The sequence below is a fragment of the Pleurodeles waltl genome, chromosome 8 (genome assembly GCF_031143425.1).
Source record: "Pleurodeles waltl isolate 20211129_DDA chromosome 8, aPleWal1.hap1.20221129, whole genome shotgun sequence".
NCBI lineage: Eukaryota > Metazoa > Chordata > Amphibia > Caudata > Salamandridae > Pleurodeles > Pleurodeles waltl.
In genome coordinates this window covers 1,243,814,239-1,243,831,981 of record NC_090447.1, presented here as the reverse complement: position 1 = coordinate 1,243,831,981, position 17,743 = coordinate 1,243,814,239, and positions in this window count along the sequence as shown.

Genomic DNA, 17,743 nt, shown 5'->3' with positions numbered 1-17,743 from the left:
GATTGGACTTTTGTTGTTTTGGGATCAAATAATTTAGTAAAATATACTTTATTTTTCTAAATTGGTTTGGGATTTTTCTTGTGTTGTGTTTTCACATTATTGCTGTTCGCATGCTGCATAAATACTTTACATATTGCCTCTAAGTGAAGCCTGACTGCTTTTCATGCCAAGCTACCCAGGGCTGAGCAGAGGTTAAGTTAGTGCCTTTTTATGGTTCACCCTGCTCAGACCCCAGTCAATCAACAACCCAATTTCGCAAAATAATATTGTTCTTCAAACATGCTATATATAGATATATTAATTAAGCCCACCAATTAGCCTGGTGAACAAAACTCTTTTCATCCACTGGATTGGTTATGATATGACTAATTGCAATCCTCTGATGTTCTACGGTCAATGAACCATATCTGACAGACCCACTTGGAGTACTGGGGTCATGTATGCTTTATTTTATTCCAGGCACTACACTTCACCTAGAAAGTAGGCATAAAGAAAAGGATCATAGTCCTGATACATTTCCTGGACCAGTGTGGCCTTCATGTGGTCTGAAACATGCCTGCTAATACCACGATATGAAGGGTTGCTAACAACCCTCTTTTTTTTAAATTGTGATCAGGAGGTGACAACAAAATTATATATAGCATACCACAAGACAATTTAAACTGTTGAATTACCCACCTCTAATTAACCAGCTGATTTCCTCACCATAAACAACTCTTAAAAGGGCCTGAGGAAAGCCCATCCCAAATATAAAATCGTGACTAGGAGGAGCTTGTTGATATACAACCATGTGTGGGTGAGAGTAAACATTCTTTTTTAGAGTAGATTCACCACATCCTGCACAGGAACAAAATGCTGCCTGTGCTGCACTAGGAATGTTGGTCAGTTCCGCTGCGCTTCTTGCTCTATAGAAGTTATCAACATGGTGATCGGGTGCTCTGAAAGTGAATGATAGAAAAAAAATAATTGAAATTTTGCCCTTGTCATTTAGAACAATGTAGTTAACCAAACAACGGACAGATGATTTTTTAGAACTACCACTGATCGAACTACAGAAGTTCATAATCAGTTCCTCGGCTTCTTCAAAACCACTAACACTGGTGACTATGAAAGGCTAACCCGCCTGGCTGTTATACATGTGCATAGTGACATTCTGAATGGTGTACATTTCAGCTCTCTTTTGAAGTAATTAATCAGCGTGACACAAGAGCATGAAACAACATTTAGAGTTCTATGAGACCATGTAAACCTTTATACTTTACATTATCTCTTAAACTTTTTGCACGGAAAGAAACAAAAATAAATAGCCTACATAAGCAAGCATACCACCAGTCACAATATAATTTCATGTGAAGCCCTTCATTTAATTGAGAAGGCGACTTCAAGCTCAGAGCCTTACAAGTATAGAGAAAGTTACTAAAAGTTCAGATTCTTTTATATGCCTGAAATATTTTATTCAACTTCAGTGTCTTTTATGTGCTGGAGAGTTACCTCAAGTTCTGAACCTTTTATATGCCAGAGTGTTATTTTAAGTTCAGGATCTTTCATGTGCCAAAGACATTTTCTTCAACTTCAAAATGGAATATATGGCAGAAACAGTTTCTTCAAGCTTAGTGCTTTATATATTTCCGAGAAAGCTACTTCTATCCTACAGCCTTATGTGTATCTGAGTGAGTTACTTCTGACCTACGCTTTGCGTTTTTAACTTACGGGCACCCATCGCCCTTCATGTATTCAAGTGCACATTTTTTTATTTATAAACACGTGCTTCATTTAGCATCATTTAAAGATATATAACATATACAATTTGCTTTATTATAGGTTGATGATATATCAATTTGCCCTGTGTGAGTATTAATATGATTTATACTACGTAGTATATTTTAGTGATCGTGCAACAGAACTTGTACCTTAATGTTTGCATTTTGCATCATTCATCCTAAGGTTAGGACTTTTCATAATAATCATAAAAGGGTATTTAAGTCTAGTACAGACACATATCGGGATGAGACATTTTCAGGGTGCTTCATTCGAGCTGTGTACTGCAAGCATCTTCAGTGAAGGATATGATACTCCAGAGCCGGGCCCTTACCTGAACATTTCTCAGCTCGAAAACCCCATGACTGGGACTGCAGCAAAGGCATGCAAGCGAGAGGCATCTGAGAAACTCATCTCACCACTTCAGTGCTAAGAAGCTTCAGCTGGAGGCCAGAAGGAAGGGCGCATGTATTTATTTATTTTAACCAAAGGTAGGTTTTACTATTCAGAGCTAAAATGTAATGAATACCATCAAGAATGTTGAAATTCTTTAAATAGAGTTTATTAATTGATTACATTGCCACTGTTTGGTTCGTTTTTTAATAACATGCTCAACATGTTTCAGCCATTGATCTATGTGCCCCAAAGGGGTCAAATTGGCTTTCTTCAGGACCTACTTTATATTTTTTAACAGTTCACTAAGACTGATGCTAGTACAAAATGGCGTTTACTCACGGATCCTTTTTTAAGTACCAGCGCAGCTCCATTTGAGAATTTGTGCTTCCGTTTGATCTCATTTCATGGGGGTCCCAAGAGGATGAGCCCCGTAGTCACACATTCTTCAAGGGATGTCACCTACCTTTTGCCTACATTAGTCCCCGGGTCCTAAGAAAGGACCTTTCGGAGGACCCGGGTACTAATGTAGGCAAAAGGCAAAAGGTGAGTAACATCCCTTGAAGACTGTGTGCAGGGGCGGGGTTTACCATCTCACGTAAGCATCCTAAGAGCAATTCATAAGAAGAGGAGACTTAAAGTTCACTAGCACACAATCCTCTTCACAGTCTTTAGGATGAGAACCAAGCCAAGGTGCTTGTCTGACGGATAGAACTTCATGGGATAAGTCCTACGACCACCTCACATTAGATTTTAACCAGTGGACTGTTTTATTCTTCTGAGTCTCAGGGTTTTCACTTATATCAGGAGGTCATTCAAGGCCGTCCCTCAGAACTATTAGGTATGCAGTACACTCTGGTGGAAAGTGGGGATAGTTAGTTGGGGGGGTCTACTATGATGGATCCCTCCCATGTCTTGCCGATTGACCTGCCACTCTAATAAATGTACCTTTCCCCCTGAATTGCCCACTGAGCTCTTGGGGCAATTAGAACCTAGCAGGTGAGGGAATTGAAAAGAAGGTGATGGATTAGGCCCACAATGAGCCAGCTGCACCTGCAGGTGTAAGAGCTCTACAGAGGGTTGTGACATATTTCCTACAACTGTGGGTGGCAGAGCCCTTAGTGGCTCTAATTTTGAGTCTAACATTGAAGATGGGCCACTAAGGGAGCTTGTTTTGCCTTTACAATATCCCTAAATGTCCCTAACAGATCTCCACAAACTCATTTAAAAGCTCCGCAACAACTGGCTTGGAACCTTTTCTAGACACGCAAGGCAGTGCAGGGAAATATACAGTACTACACTGGAAGGATTCGTCTGCAAGTCTTTTCGATTGGATGGTATGAATGGGGCTAGTAACTTTTGTACTCTTCATGACCTTGCCAGTTTGTTTTGATCGAGCTTCCCATTTAGGCTTCAGGTTGGCAGCTGGGGACGTAGTATGACCCAAGCAACTCGACCCACCAACTTCTCTAATGTCTCTCAGAGAGATCTGAGCGGGCTCAGGCAATAAGCCCTGATGCGGGGAAATAATTTTATCAGATAATATGAAGGACTCTAAGCTAGGATGAGAGACCGGGGGGGATACTGCCTAAATTTAGAGATAGCCACCTCTCAGAGAGTGCTATCTCTGTACTCACAACCCCGATTGCTCTCTCAAGCATTCAATCAATGGAGGCTCCCCCCAAAAGTGCTTTTTCTCCGCCTCCCTTCCTACAAGATTGAGCTTACAACGGGAGTAAAAAGCAACATAGAAAAAAAACAGTACAGCTTGATAGAAGAACCGGGGTAGGGGGGTGATCCAGACCAGTCTCTTCTGGGCTTTGGCGGGGTAAGATGGGCCTGTCTTGTCCCGGTTTTAGCCCGTGAACCCCCCCAGGGTGTGTCCCGCACAGCGGGATACAATGAGCGCCTTTAGCATGGTCCTTCTCCTGCCACGTGTTGCCGCTAGAGAGTCTCTGGGATGTAGTCCCACCCCAGGCTCGATGAAGGTCAAGCCCCAGAATGTGAGCAGGCAGGGAAACCCTGTTAAAGACACCTGCCCACAGGATACAAGGGGCAATTTTAGGGCAGTCCTACTTCTGCCCCGCCTTGCCGCTGGAGAGTCTGGGGGACATAGTCCCACCCCAGGCTCGATGAAGGTCAAGTCCCAGAATGTTGGGAAATGTTTTAAAAGACACAGTGCAGCAAATATGAATAACGTTTTTAGTGCAGTCCTGCTCGATAAAAGTCAAGTCTCAGAATGTTGTTAAATACACCGTGCAGTGAATACAAATTGTGCTTTTAGGGCAGTCCCGCTCCTGCCCCATCTTGCCACTGGAGAGTCTGGAGAGTCTGGGGGACGTAGACCCACCCCAGGTGCAGTTGTAAAACTTTGAATCTTGCATTTTGCTAACTTATTTATACATTTCTTAATAATATGCTAATGGTATTTAATTTTCTAAACAGTTGCAGACCACGTGGGTAGGTATCATGGGGTCCACAAACCACAGGTTAATAACCATGATTGTGGGGAAAGAGTACGTCCAGTAAGAAGTGCTTAGCATGCTCTCAATGCCCAGAAGTCAAACAAGCCTTTGCAATGCAACGGGTCTTGCATTATGTTGAGTTAGAGGTATTAGTGTTGTAAACTCCTAACTGGACTTTTCTTGCCACATTAAATGGAGAAAAAAACGAGAGTGACAGCGCAAAAGGGCTGCAAAATAAAGAGAAAAAGTAGCCCAGAAACCATACGGAAAACATGGAGCCTCGTATGTTTCCAGTAGTTTAACAGTGCTCTCAAGGAGTACTGAACATCGGAACAGGCATGACATATGCATGCCTTTCACTCACGAAAACAAGCGGATTTTAAAAAGCAAGCCCATGAAACAATGAAAGTGACTGACTAACATGGGTGTGGTTAAAATCTCCCTAAAGAAAGATTAGAAGAGGGACGGAGCGCTTTGCACTCGCCCCTAAAAATTATCTCGGCCTAAAAAAATTAAAGAAACTGGGCGGATACTTGAAAAAGAGTCTTTCTCGCACTCTGAAATTAAGCAGTTGTTGGGCCATGTTACGCTGTCAGGCAGAAGTAAGATCAGAAAGTGAATAATTGATTTTGGAGCGTTAATATATTAGAACCAATCTATGTTTACTATATCCAAGTGTTATAGTTTAGGTTTTCATTAGATATTCGTCAGCCTTGTGACTGGCTACTGTAGTGGGCAATTGGAATGTATGACATCAGGTGAGGAATCTGGCATGAGTCAGACTGCAGCTGAAACCTTGAAAAATGGTTGCGTGGTCCCACAGTTCCAGCATACCTGAATGAATCTTGCTCAGCACCAGGGATTGTGTACTTATTTCATGTGTACACCACAACAAATTCTGGTGACGAGCGGGCCTTCTGAAGCAGTAGTGGGACCACTGACCGAGATGAATTGATTTGAGTTGCCAGCTTGTTTCCAACAGTGTTGGTGGCAGTGCTAGCAGGACGAGTTATCGCCTTGCCAGCATTTCTTGCCCAGCATGAAGCCTTTGGAGAGATACGTTGCCTAGATAACCTGGACTATTGAGCATAGACACGCTGCAAAAAGATTTCTATGTACTCTGATGTCGGGTGCCGAAGGAGCGGTAGAAAAGAAGAAGAAAGGAAGTAAATCTTTAATTTTTCCGGCCTTTGCTATTATTTTCTTTAACGTCTGGCATCGTTGACATTTAAATGTTTAGGACATTACAATTATCGCATGTTCTGGGTATGTAGAAGCTAACTTTGTTATTGATGGCTCGAGGAGAATCGTATAGGGAACTCTGGAAACCATACATTACACTTCTATCAAAAGAATTTGGGGGTTTGACATGCCCTAAATATTGGCATGTACTCCGTTTGACTGGCACAGCAGCATTGCTTACTGATACACCCATCGCCAATGCGAACATTACGCGCACCACACAGGTGGCCCACCACTTAAACTATGTGAATCCCCTCGGAGGGGTGGGAAGGCAGGGAAGAGAGGGAGTTGAAATGTTGTTCCACTTGTTTTCATACTATCATTAGCAGGTGCTGAGATGCCCATTGTTGTTGGATTAAATGCACCCTTATTACCAGCAACAATAAAAACAAATTTGAACCATAAATATTTAGGATATTACAATATTGCTAGGAATGGCGTTACCTCTAATTTTTAGGCCACCTGGCATTCCACACGACTGCTGATTGTGCTGCTGTCAGGATTCATGATGCGTGACACTCCTGAGAGAGACTTCTCCGTGCTACCCCTTGACCTCAGTCCAGCATAAGTGGCATGTGTGTGACGTTGCATGCACACTGACACCATTTTGGTTTTGAGAATTCATGCATCGGAACAGCAGCGGTCAGCTGAGGGAGCAACAGTTAAGATGTGCACTGTGTTTGCATCGGTGTGGCCACCACCAGCTGAGAGGATGACTGTGGCTGGAGCGGTGCGCAGTGAATATAGGACACAGCCAGATCAACAATGGACGTTTTCTCAGAATATGCTGATTTGACAGTTTGATCATCAATTAAGCATTTCTTGTATTTGATGTGCTTCATGTGACTTGGTGTGACCTGGAAAAAAAAATGACTAATCCCTGAAGTGCTACCTAGTTCAGCGGGGAGGAAGCAAACAGCTCTACTTCACTCTCTTGGTTTAGAGGGGAGGAACATTTATGAAAGTTTGGAAGAGTTACCTTTGGATGCAGGTGATGGGGAACTAAGAGATCAACTTAAAATGTTGATAATGATGCTCGAGAAACATTTTGGCAGCAGGATAAACATTGTGTTGGAAAGGCAGATTTGTTTGGGGAGAGTGCAGGGCAAAATGAAGATAATGGGAAATTATATTGCATCCTTGAGAACATTATCTCGCACATGTGATTTTAGGGAATTAGCTGATTTGTTGATCAGGGATCAGTTGGTGAGGTGCACCAATGATTGAAGGATGCAAGAAAAACTGCTTGCGAAAGACCAAAGGTGGAAGAGAACATAAGTGTGATTGATGCAACCAAGGAGGTGACAGGGAAAAGTGGTGAGGTGGCTTACAAAGGTCACAAAGTGGGTAACAAGAGTTTTTAGATGAACTTGTAGAATTAGAAGGTGAAATGTTATAGATATGGGAGTACATCACACATGTCTAACAGTTTGAATTGTTACGCCAGGAATGAGATAGGTAAAAAGTGCAGGAAAAAGGGGTATTATGCCCGAGTATGCAAGGGTGTAAGGGTGATTGTTGTTGAAGATGTGGGAGAGTTGGGAGGCAAAGTGGATTTTTCAGTAGTGTAAGGGTATGTTATTGATGGTGGGGGACTGAAGCTGCCACCAGAAGATTCTGTGGCTATTGAAGGTGAAACCTTGAAAGTCCAGATGAATTCTGGGTCTCGCTACACCATGGGGGGTGACCAACATGGGGTGAACACTTTGGTGACACAGGCATTAAATTGATACCCTCATATTAACCTGGTGGGTTATGGTGGGGCAAAGATTAATGGGTTGGGAGACACAGTCATGGAAATACAGTTCTGTGATAAAAAAAACAGTGAGCAAGGTGTTCGATTCAAGATGTGGGAACAATTTATTGGTCTGGAAACATCAGGGGTACGTGGGAATCATCCTGATGCCCAATAGTCCAGAGCCTATCATATTGATGGCAAACAATGGTAATGTTTGCGAGTTGATTGATGAGCTTCTTAAAGTGTTTTGGGAAGAGTTGGGCTTGTTGCAAGCCTTTGAGCACAAAATAATTTTGAAAAAGAATGTAGTGCCATGTGTATTTAAGGTAAAGAAAGTACCACATCTGATGAGAGAACCCCTTAAAAATGAGCAGGAGAAGCTATTAAAACTGGAGATTATTAAGGAGATATAGGGCCTGATTCTAACTTTGGAGGACGGTGTTAAACCGTCCCAAAAGTGGCGGATATACCACCTACCGTATTACGAGTTCCATAGGATATAATGGACTCGTAATACGGTAGGTGGTATATCCGCCACTTTTGGGACGGTTTAACACCGTCCTCCAAAGTTAGAATCAGGCCCACAGTCTTCAGAATGGCTTACCCCGGTGGTATTGGCTTCCAAGGATGGTGGAAAGAGTGTTTGAATGTGTGTGGATCTCAGAGGACTTAAGCATGCATACATATGTAGGTTGACCCCTTTCCCAATATGTCTCAAACTGTAGAGTCCTCAGAGGTACCAAGGTGTTTAGCCCCATAGATTTGGCTTCAGTTTACCACCAGTCTACCTTAAATGAGGAGTCGTGGCATCTCATTTAATTAGTGACAGGTTTTTAAGAATGCCCTTCGGGTTAGAGTCTGTGACTGCCTGTTTGCAGAGAGTGTAGAAACAGGTGTTAGAAGGGATACCACAGGTGGCATTCTTATCGGATGGCATTCTTGGAATAGATAAGGATGATCATGACAAAGTTTTGAGGAAGATGTTGGAGAGATTGCAGGCCTCGGGTCTGCATTTAAAGAAAGATAAATGCAGGTTTGGAGTCACAGAAGTCACATTTCTTGGACACGTGAACTCCGGGGAAGGCATAAGTACTAAGTTAGATCTGCAAATAGTAGAGTGAAGGCCCCAACTCCAGTGAATAGAGACCAGGTCAACACTTTTCTTGGGCTAGCTGAATTCTATTCTAATTTCATAGCAAACTTTGCCAGTGTGGTTCAACCACTGAGGGGCAGTTTTTTCATGGTCATCCAAATCCAAAGAGGTGTTCCAGTCAGTTATGCTATCTATTGGAAAGCCACCTACTTTGGGACATTTTAATACAAGCAGAAAAGACATTGACAACTGTGTGGCTTTTGCATCACAATATTTGAGGGTTGCAGAAGTACAATACTCTGTGATAGACGTTGGCGGTTGTATGAGCTGTACAGTATTTTAGATTTTATTTGTGGGGAATACCTTTTCTGGTGAGGTGAGATCATCGCCCTTTGGTGCAGGTATTTACCTGTCGTGATCAGGACGATATGATGCCAGGAGTCAAAAGTTAAATGGAAGGGCTGATGGAATACAATTCTCATGTGGAATATTTGGCAGGTGAGCAGAATGTGGCAGCAGATTGTCTATCGAGTCTACCTATGGAAAGTGGAGATGAGTTTAGGAATTGACTTTGAGGACAGGCACTGTTATGGTGGCATTGTTCAAGGAAGAGGTGATTATGGAACGGGAGTGGGAACAAGTTAGAAGCAGAGATGAGGCTGGAAAAAGTTTATCGGAGTTTATGGTAAGGGGTGAGCAGAACTGAAGGATGTTCCCAGCCTAGTCAAAGGATTTTGGAACGTGAGAGATGAGTTAAGCTTTATTGATGGTGACCTGTTTAGAGGCACATGTCTGGTACCACCAAAGAAGTTGCAAAAAAGAATCATACATTTGGGACATGATGGGCACTTGGGGAGAAAATTGACAACCTCCAGCATACAGGAAATATACTGGTGGCTGAATTTGGATAGACAGGTTAAACACATGGTTAAGGATTGCTGGCTGTGTGCTAGGAATTATAAGAGCAAGGTGATACTAATGCACTACTGTCTCCTGTAGAGATACCTGTAAAACCCTGGAAGAAGATGGGTTTGGATATAATTGGTCCTTTTGAATTGTTGTCATCAGATGAGCATTATGTCCTGCTGCTTGTAAATTATACCATGAAACAGGTTGGGACTCATTTTGTGCATGTGGCTATCAGTAGGGTTGTGGTTGAGAGAGATCTTGAGAGAAACATGGTGGGCGCATCGGAAGAGTCCTAATGTAATCACTTTGAAGTCCCCCTTTCCATGCTTGAACTCAAGCCGGCATGGCTCAGAGTGGTTGGGGGACAGGAAGGAAGGGACAGGAGACAAGGGGGAGACAAATGAATGTGGGGGAAAAGAGAAAGGTATCAAAACAGGCTCAAGACAATGAATGATGAGAGAAATCAGGTGAAGGATGCGAAGTTGAGAGCTGGTGAAAAAGTGCTGGTGAAGAAGCCTGGGTTTGTCAAGAAGGTCTGGTCTAAGTTTGTTGGGTCTTTCAATAGAAATAAAATAAGTAAAGAGGAGCATAGTAGTGATGGATTGTGGAGAGATGTGGAGCATGTCTTGTCTGGTTAGGACGGAAGGTGATTTTGACTCAGATACTGTTTCTGGTTCTGGGAGGGGTGTGCAGGAAAAAAGAAACACCATGAGGCTAGTAGAGTGGAAGATTATGTGGTAAAAGGGGTTTAAAAGATGTATTTTGTTGCAATCCCCAAACACTGAATGCTTTATTTAGAATATTCTATTATTTAGGCAATTAGTTTGGGTTTTGTTGTGTGAGATGGATACAGTTGTTGATTTATTTTTTCTTGTTTCTTTTAATTAGTTTGTTGATTATGGGGGGGTAAGACATGATATGGTTTCGGTTTTTATTAGATACTGGCTGGCCTTAGGCCCTGCCATTTAAAGGGCAATTGAAATGTATAACCTCAGTTGTGGAACCTGGCATGAGTCAGACTGCAGCTGATGACTTGGAAGATGGTCCCACTGTTCCTGCATACCTGAATAAATCTTTGTCATCACTATGGATTGTGTACTTACATCATATGCACACCACAACACCATGGTTCCAATTAAAATGTTTTATTGTTACTTATTTTCATCAGCATTGTATGACAGCTGATAATATCAACTCCTGCTTTGTCTCATGGAAATTAGATATTTATCATATTACTTGCTTTATATAAGGCCTACTACAAAGTGTTTTTTGTTATTTGTTATTTCAATGTTGCTTTTTCATTTCTTTCGTTGTATCTGGGGAAGATATCTAAAGAAGGAGATGCATAATATAAAATCTCTGGGCCCCTGACATAAAACAAAGTGGCTTACAGTGCAAAAAGCAACGAGTGAAAGTGGTATGAACCATATGTGAAATCAATCTTCAGGCAGCTGAACTTCCGGGGGCACCGCCTTGGCTTAATTGCTATGGATAGATTTTAGAAGCTGCTTTTTAATACTAAATCACATTTCAACACTTGCAAGAATATCCTACACTAACTTGCTTAAGAATGTTTTACATACTCTGTTAGACCTGACAGCCTTAGGGTGGTCACTCCCAACTTTGTGCCTGCTTCCCTCCGCTTTTTTTGACACTGTATTTGCTAGTTTAAGGACTCTGCACACTTTACCACTGCTAACCAGTGCTAAAGTGCATATGCTCTCTCCCTTAAAACATGGTAACATTGGTTCATACCCAATTTCCATATTTGATCTACTTGTAAGTGCCTAGTAAAGTGTGCCCAGGGCCTTTAGATTGAATTCTACTAGTGGGCCTGCAGCACTGGTTGTGCTACCCACATAAGTAGCCCCTTAACCATGTATCAGGCCTACAATTGCAAGGTCTGTGGGTGCGGTTTCACTGCTACTTCAATTTGGCATTTAAAGGTACTTGCCAAGCCTTAAACACCCCTTTTTCTACATATGAGTCACCATTAAGGTAGGCCCCAGGTAACCCACAGGGCAGGGTGCTATGCAGGTAAAAGGCAGGACATATACCTGTGTGTTTTATGTGTCCTGGTACTGGAAAACTCCTAAATTCACTTTCCACTGCTGTGAGGCCGGCTCCTTTCATAGGTTAACATAAGGGCTACCCTCATATACTGTTTGAGTGGTAGAGTCTGATCAGAAAGGAGTAGACAGGTCATATTCAGTATGGCCAGAATGGTAATACAAAATCCTGCTGACTCGTGAGGTTGGATTTTATATTACTGTTTTGGAAATGATAATTTTAGAAAGTGCTCATTTCTATGCATTTAAAATCCTTCTATGCCTTACAGCCTGTCTCCAATCCAGGTCTGGGCTGGGCTGGTTGACAGCTCCCTTGTGAATTTCACCCAGACAACCACAAACACACTTGCACACATCTGCATACTAAATGGGTCTTCCTGGGCTGAAAGGGTGGAGGGACTTGACACCTACATTTCAAAGGCTAGTGGCCTGCCCTCACACAAAGGACTGCCATACCCCCTACTGAGACCCTGGCAGACAGACCTGTACTGAAAGGGGGCCTTGTGCACTTCAAAACCACTCTTTGAAGTCTCCCTCACTTCAAGGGCACCTTTGGGTATATAATCTGGGTCCCTGACCCTACCAACTTATACAGCTCCTGGGACAGATACTCTGAACCAGACCTTGCAACCTGCCAAGAGGATGCCAAGAGGAGCTGCCTGGCTGCCCAAAGGACTCACCTGGACTGCTGTGCTGTGAAGGACTGCTGCATGCTGTTGCCCTGTTGCCTTGCTGGCCTCTGGCTTGGCTGAGAAGTGCTCTCCAAGGGCTTGGATTGAGCTTGCCTCCTGTTTCCTGAGGTTTCAGGGCCAAAAAGACTTCTTCTCTTCAGAGGAACTCCTTGTGTGGCGAAAATTGATGCACAGCCCGCCGGAATCAATGCACAGCCTGCCTATTGGTGAAAGAATCACTACATCGCCGCTCCGGATTGATGCAGCCCAACTCCCCCAGTGACGATCGACACAGCGCCAGAATTGCGACTGGAACTTCGACGCACAGTCCACCAGATTGACGCCTCACTGAGCCAGAATGACGCAGCCTGACTTCCTGCAGGAGGAATCAACGAAGCGCCTGCCGTGCAACAGGAACTCCATTGCATCGCCCACCGGATCGACGCCGCACCTGTCCGCATCATCCCTGGTCGTCAAAAGACCCTGTCTCGCAAAGAGGATTCAAGCATGCGTCCCAGAATGCTACGCAAAGTCTGTGCAGAGTGGAAAATAATCAACACATCGTCTGTGGGTGTCCGGAAATCGGACACACACCCTTCATTTTCAACGCATCTCCTCCTCTGTGGTCTCCGTGCATGTAATTTTGACACATACCAGGTATTTTGTGCACACAAGAGACAATTGTTGCCTTTTTAAGACTTAATACTCTTTTCATGATTGCAACAGTGATATTTCAACTTGTATTTATCAAATCCTGATCGTTTTGAACTTAATTCATTCAGATAAATATCGTAGATTTTTCTAAAACTATGTGGTGTATTTTTGTGGTGTTTTCACTGTGTTATTGCTTGATTTATTGCACAAATAACTTACACATTATATTCTAAGTTAAGCCTGACTGCTTAGTGCCAAGCTACCAGAAGGTGGGGTCAGGATAATTTGGATAGTGTGTGACTTACCCTGCCTAGGATTGTGGTCCCTTCTTGGACAAGGGTGTATACCTCTGCCAACTAGAGACCCCATTTCTAACATACTCGCTGCATGAAATATTTACAATATAAGAAAGCCTGATAATTAAAAGGTAAAGGTGATCTTTAAATGCCAGCTTGAACAATTATTCCACTAATACCTTGGTGCATTCTGGTTTATCACAGGTTGAAGGAAATTCCACCTTGTTTAGTACTAACTGAAGAAAAAGGTTGTTGTAGTTCTGTCAGTGACTAGTTCTATTTTACTGACTCACTCCCTCACATTACCATATCTGCCCAATCACGACACAATTATGTCATGCTTAGTTACAAAATTAAAGAGTCAATTTAGAGTCAATGCTGAAGAGAATTACAGACGGGCCAGCATGTATAAAGTTTAATGTGTAATGGATTTTCAGTTGGTCAGAAGAGCAAATTCACATTCATGATTAAGAATAGGATAGGGAAAGGGCTGCTGTCTCTTGCAGACTTCCATTTCTGCATTTACTGGCATTGGCAAGGAGCAGCAGCAGTATTTCTATCAATGCGGTGGGAGATTGGTGACACCTGGCAAACAACCCCCATGTGCTCTGCTGTATTAGAACACCCAGCACTGCTCCCAGTGGATCACTGCAGAGACACTGTGCAAGTACCATGCTGCACTGCTACCTGCTAGATAGAAAATTTGCCCCCAAGAATAGAAATATCAATAAGATTATACTCTAACTGGTTGCTATGGAAATATTACATCCTTCTGTAAGATGATAAAGCTAATGCTATAGTACAAGCCTACCCTCCTGGCATCCAGCACTGCATACAAGTATGTGCAATATCTTGCTCATGCTTGCCCCTGAGCCTAAGTCGTTTTGGACAAGAGTGGGTGAGCAGTGCTTGCACACAAAACATTGCTATGCTTGGTTGTGAAACATAGATGTTTACCACTGGATATTCAGCAATAGCCTATTTGGCATGAATCAAGTCACTGTGTGTATACTGCAAGATTCCAGCCTGAACAAACAATTTGCTTTAGTGATTTTTGTTCCTGGTTAATATGTTGTGACAACATAAAATTAATTGAAAAACGATATCCAGCATTATTGTCTGGAAGACAACAGGCATACTGAGAGTAGAAATAACAGATTTGAATGATCCAAATAAATAGTAATTTTATGGCAGGACTCTAGGAGGTAATATCTACATACCTGGGAGATTGCTTTAATGGCTAACAGCTCTTTCTCAATGATGCCATACTTGTGTTCAGTGAGAAGCCTTTTGGAGAAACGTAATCCAGTTTTAGGGCCTTGTTGTGACAATACTCCACCAATCATAATTTGAGACGCCTCCCCCACATATGAATCCTTAGAGTCTGAGTGTTTGAGGTTGGGCACTGAGGTGGAACCCCTTTTCAGCCTTTGGAAGGCGGCTTCTATTTCAGTGAAATGTACTTCTTTCCTAAGAATGTGGGTTATATGGGCAACAGTACCAGAGAAGTTAGCAACAGATAACCTGTAGAAATATGTGAGTCCTAGGAATCCTTGAATTTCCTGGACGCAAGAGTTTGGAGACCAGTTCAAAATGGCTGTGACCTTTTTTTGGTCCATTTATATCCATGTCAGGATGATAATAAAAGCCTACAAATTTAAAATTTTTAGTGTGAAAAATACATGTTTCATACTTGGTGAAAACATGGCGCGTTGTGCTCAGTTTCAGTAATAGAATAGATTAAAATATCATCTATGGATCATACATACTTCAAGAAAGTTCGGAAGGATCTAGTTTATAAAAAACATTAACACTGCAGAAGCATTACAGAGCCCGAAATTCATAACAGACTACTCAGAGCAGTCATATTCCATATGAAATGTGGCCTTCCTCTTGTTTCCTTCTTGGACTCTGACAACATGATATGCCTTGAATAAATGGCTGGCTGTTATACTTAGTCCAGGAGTACTGAGATCAAGAGTACTGAGTACTTGTTCTTTATGGTGACGTTGTTTAGGGCTCTATTTTCTATACAAGGCCTAATTTCACCATTCTTTTTCAGCACAAAAAAAAGAACAGTAAAGGAGACTTGTGTTGATTTTCGGATAATCCCATTCATGCTTGTTAACCTTTTTCTTGCAGATGTTCATTTTCTTTCTTAGTTAAGGTGTATTCTTATTGCCCCTGATTGCAGGCCTAACTGGCCATCTGGTGTGGGCACAGGGCACTAGCTTTTGTTTTGCTGAACACATCTAGGACTCACTGACAACCCTCAAGAATGGTTTCCATCACTGCATACAAAAATGGGATAACCAAGTATAAATGCTCCTTATAACATTTATAGTAGTAATGAATAGAATCAGGGTTTACCTTCTGCAAGCATTAGCCAATCTTTGGAATACGGACATAGGACCAGGGGATACCCAGTATAACACCAAACAGAGAAGCATCAAGAAGATCAAAATAAGCCTTTCAACATGGACATTATCACACTACATGAGAGTGGGTTCTGTTTGATCAGTAATTACTCCAGTGCCGCCTTTCTTTAGAATAGGTGTATCTACAGACTAAGCATAAGTCATTGCAAATGAAATTTCCCATTAGCCCAAGGAAATCCAGATAGAAGTATTCTTGGGTCAAATGTTGGCCTGAATGTGAAAAATCAGAATTGGATTTCCGTCCGACAAAAGGGTCTCACTTACTATATGGCAATTTTTATTCCTGAATGCCCAGGGTCATATCCAGTATTAATGCCATTGTATTATCTGACTTAGCCTTTGCTGCCCATTCATTAGTGAAGTGTCCTGCTTTGCTGCAATACACACATACATTTTGCTTCTGACACATCTCTTTCAATTACTTTGTTAGTATGTGGACCATGCACTCCTTCAATCTACATGGGCTATGAACCATTGGTGGCGGGCACATCTCCTTAACTTTTTTGTCCTTACAAATGACAACTACTTTAGGTGCTCCCCAGGCCTGTGTCCCTCCAGGCTGATGGTCCAGATTCACTACTGAGTCAGAGCATCAGCTTCCTGTACAAGGACATCTTTTAAGTTGTTGCAAAGGCCTTTATAAAAGAGAGAAGAATGTTTCTGTTCATGCTAGTATGTTTTTCCAGCTAATGAATTGAATGTGATTAGAAAAGCAGGAGACAGTTATTACCTATTTTCAGATTAGTAACTCATTATCCACCACCTGCATGTATGTGTGCATGTGTGTTTGACAAACACATTCCTCATCGACTCCTTAAAGGTGGCAAAGTCGTATAGCACAGGGGCATCTCAATCAACTAGGGGTATAGTACTAGCATTGCCAGGGGTGCAGCTTAAGCACTGAAGATGTCGGAACACATCTAGAGGAGCTCCGGAGCAAAGTGGTGAGGAATCCACAAAGATCCTGCCGAACAGTGCTATCTGTGGGGGACCAGCAAACATATATTTACGTCCCTTTGAGGTCATTAGCACGGACTACCCTGGCACAGCAGTACTATCCCAGCACTCTCGCTGAGGTCCAGGCCACAAGCTCATCTTTGGCAACCACAAGGCCCTTTTTCCTTGGCTCTTCATGGGCTGCAAGGGAAGGGGCAGGAGACCCCAACACCATCCACCAGCAATGCCCATCATCATCTGGGGCAGTCAGCCCCCTTCCACCAAAGGTCTCTTAAGGGTGCCCGACACCAGGGGACTGGACCGACATACTGGGGGGATCCATGGGCCAGGTGTGTAGTGGCGAATGGCAGAGATGGCAGCCCCGGCAGACTGCCGTGAAGATAAGGAAGTGGGCCCAAACATGATGCAAGAAGAACCCAGGGTCTGGTGGGATTCGATCCGTGGCCCTGAGCTCGCAATACAGAACGCCGCATAGGCCAGATTGGGCCATGCCGTAAAGGTCAATGAGGAAGTGTAGTGAATCCTAGTTTGTTTTATTGGGATAACAGGAGTTAGCTTAGCCTTTGGCTTGCAGACGTGTGCCCCTGTCACCTAGTGACCTTTAACCTACTTAGCTTGCTCTGTCTTAGCCCATTTAATTATTTAATTCTTCTTAGATGGCTGCCTTGTTTATAGTTAGGCCACTTGTTATGATTTGCATTATCAGTGCCACCACGTTAAGGCGTCAAGATCAAGTGACAAAGACAAACAATCAGTAGGTGTTCACACTTAAGGACTTTCCCTCTCCATGCTTTCAAGGGAATTGTTTATATTAATTGCCGCCCCAAACATGCCTGTTATCTATTGTTTGGGAACAGACCTACGTCAGGGGGCCAAGTAGATCTGTATAAATACATCACACTTTAGACAGATAATCATAGGGATTCCGACCAGAGGGCATCGCCACCATCGCTGATATCGATGCTGCACATCGTCTTGACGCTGACCCAGTATTCGTGTCCCTACAGAGTCTGAGATAGGGACCTCATTCCAAGGTAACGAGGGTTGGGGGCTCCTCTCA